Here is a 5,302-nt window from a genome sequence, read left to right as displayed (position 1 = left end):
CTATTTTTTAAAGTGCAATATCCAAACTGTGCTTTCAACACGTAGTACAGACTGCACTCTCCTGGGAAAAAAGAGCCTTTCTGCTTTCCATAGGGTGTAAGGAGTAAAGTCTAATCTAACAATTTAAGCATAGGTTTTCTAACTATATTTTTTGTGTAATTCCTATTTGCATTAAGAATAGCCTGTCAACGATTTTAGACTCTGCTGATAATGGAAAAGGAGGCACTAATTTGAAATGTCATATCATAAGACTGATATCAAAAGCCCATGCAGAAGTAGTTTCAATGTGAAGATGTTATTAACATGGTAGTTTATAATTTTAAAAGAATTTCACCAGTAATCTGGTTCATTTCAATCAGTTCTACATCAACTTTTGTGTGTCTTTGTTGTGGGAGGTGAGTGCAGAAGGGATGGAGGTGGAAAAGTAGCTAGTGACACAGTATGTCTTATATCCAAAACCTCTCAGCAGCAGGAATATGTATCATCAGAAAGGGTTTTTTTCTTCCTGTCTCTTAGGAAGAGTTATTCCTGTTGATTTTTGTCAAGGTTGTTGATTCCATTGCTCTTTATTTGCTCTGGGACAACCTTTCATCAGTTTTTTTCTAGGAGGTGTGGCTTTTGGGCGCTGATCCTGATGAATGCAACCAGTGTCCTTACAAAAGAGGCCCAAGGGAGCTGTTCTTTACCCACTTCATATGCTTTTTTCTTTTTTTTTGGTTATTGAGTTGTAGGCATTTTATATATATATTTTGGACATTCTGGTATTTTGAAAAGGATTTTTTGAAGTTTTTATATAAGTGTACATAATCACAAGGACATATTAATCCCAGTGACTGTCATTAATAACAGTGACTTATTAATAATAGTGAATGTCATTACATTTTTCCCTTATTGAAAATTATTCAATCCATAGCTTTATTTAGAAATGAAAAGAAATGGTTCTTCATTAAAGCTGATGTGTTACTTCTATTAATTAAAACTAGTCATTCATTAAAAATCCTCATCTTCATGTCTACCATTTTTAAAATTATTGCTCATTCTTATTTGTTTCTTTTTTTGTTTGTTTTCCTAAGAGTTTAAACTTTAATGACTTTGCCATATCCTTTACAATATGAAGAAATTATCTTAAACTATTTTCTGCTGCAAACCTAATTGTTTTTGTTTATTAAGATTTGGCTTGCCTTTGAAAGGACTGTTCAACCCTGCTCATTGCCGTATAACTTGCCTGCCTCTGGTGTAAGAAGAATATACCCTGTCTCATTTACTGATTTTGACCTTATTCAAATGACTTGCATTGGTGATAGTAATATAAACAGACATTATAATATCAGACTAGAAGCTTTAAACAGGATTGTAAAGTTCAATCTGGCCTCTCTCATCTCCTACTATAAGACTGGACATATCCAATAAATGGATTGCTCCATCAGGCTAGGTGCCGGGATGAGAAGATACACAAAGCAAAGTCATAGCCATAGGCAAGTAATGTGTGCAAGAAATAAATAGTCGTTGTTATAAATTGCTAAGATGTTTGGGGTTATTCAAAAGAAAGCCAAAATTCCCTTTAAAGTATACAATGTCATGGTTTTTAGTATATTCACAGTTGTGCAACCATGACCCACCAATTATATTCCTAGGTATATACTCAAGAGAAGTGAAAACATGTTCACATAAAAATCGCACATGAATGTTCATAGCAGCATTATTTATAATAACCAAAAAGTAGAAAGCAACCCAAATACCCATCAATTAATGAATGAATAAACAAAATGTGGTATATCCAGTTTTAAAAATATTTGGTTTGCCATTATTTTTAATATCATTTTGTTTTTCCTTTCAACTACCTGTACAAATAAGCACACACCCACTCACACACAAGTACATGCACATGTGCACATGTATACTCACATATGAAGGTGTACTAAGTATGCCTTATGTCCACTGGCATCAGCTGCGTAATTCGAGACGCTGAGTACCAAATGAAAATGTCAGATTCCTTATTCAAAATTCTTAGGAATTTCAAGATGACAACAGAAAAGCACTAAACCAAAGTGAGGCCTTTCTAAGAGTGGGTCTTTGCATGACTGTACATGCCACACATCCATTAAGCAGGCCCAGCTGTTCACATTCTCTGCAAGGAAAACTGTGTCATTCTTACTAGTCAGCCTTTCATTTTCTTCCAATTGATCAATTATGTAAAAAGAGGAAAAATAGCAATAAAATACCAGTTACTGCTATTAGTGCTCCTTTATTATCAGGTATAGCTATAGAATAATTTTTTAATCCTCAAGACTAGTACATGCGTCATGTTTCTATTTTATGAATGTGAGCATAGTAAAATCAAACAACTGCTTTTGTATCTGATTCTTAAGTAACTTTTTTCACCTATGAAATCTGTAGACTAAAGCAGAACCAAGTGATAGACAAAAAATAATGTCTATTTTTTAAAGTGCAATATCCAAACTGTGCTTTCAACACGTAGTACAGACTGCACTCTCCTGGGAAAAAAGAGCCTTTCTGCTTTCCATAGGGTGTAAGGAGTAAAGTCTAATCTAACAATTTAAGCATAGGTTTTCTAACTATATTTTTTGTGTAATTCCTATTTGCATTAAGAATAGCCTGTCAACGATTTTAGACTCTGCTGATAATGGAAAAGGAGGCACTAATTTGAAATGTCATATCATAAGACTGATATCAAAAGCCCATGCAGAAGTAGTTTCAATGTGAAGATGTTATTAACATGGTAGTTTATAATTTTAAAAGAATTTCACCAGTAATCTGGTTCATTTCAATCAGTTCTACATCAACTTTTGTGTGTCTTTGTTGTGGGAGGTGAGTGCAGAAGGGATGGAGGTGGAAAAGTAGCTAGTGACACAGTATGTCTTATATCCAAAACCTCTCAGCAGCAGGAATATGTATCATCAGAAAGGGTTTTTTTCTTCCTGTCTCTTAGGAAGAGTTATTCCTGTTGATTTTTGTCAAGGTTGTTGATTCCATTGCTCTTTATTTGCTCTGGGACAACCTTTCATCAGTTTTTTTCTAGGAGGTGTGGCTTTTGGGCGCTGATCCTGATGAATGCAACCAGTGTCCTTACAAAAGAGGCCCAAGGGAGCTGTTCTTTACCCACTTCGTATGCTTTTTTCTTTTTTTTTTGGTTATTGAGTTGTAGGCATTTCATATATATATTTTGGATATTAACCCCTTATCAGAAATATGGTGGCAAATATTTTCTCCTATTTCATATGTTGTCTTTTCACTCTGTTGATTATTTTCTTTGTAGGACAGAAGCTTTTTAGTTTGATGCAACACCACTTGTTGTTGATTATTTTCTTTGTAGGGCAGAAGCTTTTTAATTTGATGCAACACCGCTTGTTTATTTTGTTTCTGTTGCTTGTTAAAAAAGCATAGCAGTTGCATAAAGACAGACATATAGACCAATTTAACAGAATAGAGGGCCTAGAAATAAAACCACACTTATATGACCTATATAATGGGGTGTCAAGAATACACAATGGGGAAAGCATAGTCTCTTCAACAAATGACCCTGGAGAAACTGGATATCTACATGTAAAAGAATGAAATGGACCCTTATCGTACCCTATACCCCAAAACCAACTCAAAATGTATTAAAGGCTTAAATGTAAGACTTAACATTGTAAAACTCATTCGTAGAAGAAAATAGAGGAAAAGCTTTATGACATTGTTGTCTTGACAATGATTTCTTAGATATGACACCAATCTTTTTTTTTTCTAAGTTTTCAGCTAACTTGATATCCTTGTGGAATTTGAAGCATTGATGATTCCCTACTAGAACCATGCTCTTCCTTCAGTTTCTGAAACATCATGATTTTCTGCTTTTCTAGGCACTCTCCTTCATCTCTTTTGCTGAGTCATCATCTTCTTTCTATCCTGTAAGAGATGTTCACCACAGCTCTGTCCTTTACCCTCTGACATCTTGCTGGGAAAACTCATCTACCATAATGACTTTAACTACCTTTCTATAAGTTCATGTTTTAAAAGAATGAATACAAACTCTTTTCTAGCTCTCCCAAATCTCCTTATCTAGACTTACAGCCTATTATTGTCACCACCATATTTCTTGTGTCCAAACATACAGAAGTACTCAACATCCTTAAACCCGTTGCTCTTTCTTTTGTTCAGTTAAATTTAACATATAGATTAGAATAGCTCCTGTGTGTGAAGTACTTAGCATACTTCCCATAGGGACATTCCATCTATACCTTCTGTACATGCTGTCCACAAACTTCAATTTTAAAAAACAGATGGTTAGTCATTTTAAATATCAGTTGATTCTCTACTTCAAAAAAGCCATCAGAATGCCATATAATTGTATTTATGGATCCCTAGGCTAATTTCCTTTCCCTTCCCTTTCATCTGCAGCATTGACACCACAATCTGTAAATTAAGGTCAGGTCATATCACTGTGTGCTTACTTGCTCATTACTGATCAAGAGTATTTTTCACCTAGGTATCAATCAAGCTATCATCAGAATATAATCATAGTTCTATGAATATGAGATTAGTTTAGACAATGATTTACATTAATAATCTATTTCAGACAGTAAGTGTTTTAATTTGCAGTAGTAAAAATGTAAGCTACAGTAATGGATTCATAAACTTATTACTTGGAAAGGTCAAAAAGGTTTTTCTTTATTATTACCACATTCCTGAATTGCATAAATGAGATATGCAAGTAAATCTTTCTTTAGATTATAGGTATTAGTCCTAAGGAATCAGGGTCAGCTGTTATGATGTCTAACTTTGTTTTTAGCGCATCCAGCAGCTTTATTATGATCTCATCATACCCATTTTTTTTTCCTCATTGTTAAAGTGACAATATGATTTATTGTTCAAACCAAGACACTTCTGAGAATGACATGAGATACTATTAATAACTACAACAACACAATAGGCACAAATTGAACTGTCCAGGGCAAACCTGGACTTATGGTAACCAGTCACAATACTTTTTCCTTTCAAATTTCTGTGAAAAGAAGTTCTATACTTTACTTTTCAGGAAAATGTTCCCTTAGCTATTGATCATTCAAACTGTCAAATGCCAGTAAGTAATCAAAATATTACCTCTTCGAAAAGTCTTATCATTTTTAGGAAAAGACTAAAGCCTTAAAGAGACGAAGCTCTAATGTCGATCATTTCAACATCATCCAGAGAGGTAGTATACTCCAAAATGGTACTAATTAAACACTTGCTACTCTCCCTATGACTAAATTTGGTATCCTTTCAAGTTCTCGAAAGTTTCCAGAGATAAAATGCTCTGTTTTAT

At 34.1% G+C, this 5,302-nt stretch overlaps 1 protein-coding gene across 1 annotated transcript in view; it reads left to right on the top strand.

The window, feature by feature from the left end:
- The window catches only part of LOC105819659 (CUB and sushi domain-containing protein 3), a gene marked incomplete at both ends in the record, with an annotated part of 761,280 nt that overhangs the window by 244,273 nt on the left and 511,705 nt on the right, over positions 1 to 5,302 (top strand). The gene's annotated exons all lie outside the window — the stretch shown is intronic.

This window comes from Propithecus coquereli, unplaced genomic scaffold (assembly GCF_000956105.1).
Source record: "Propithecus coquereli isolate 6110/MARCELLA unplaced genomic scaffold, Pcoq_1.0 Scaffold494, whole genome shotgun sequence".
Classification (NCBI taxonomy): Eukaryota; Metazoa; Chordata; class Mammalia; order Primates; family Indriidae; genus Propithecus; species Propithecus coquereli.
The sequence above is the reverse complement of the archived record's forward strand: the minus strand, read 5'-3'. Positions and strand labels throughout refer to the sequence as shown.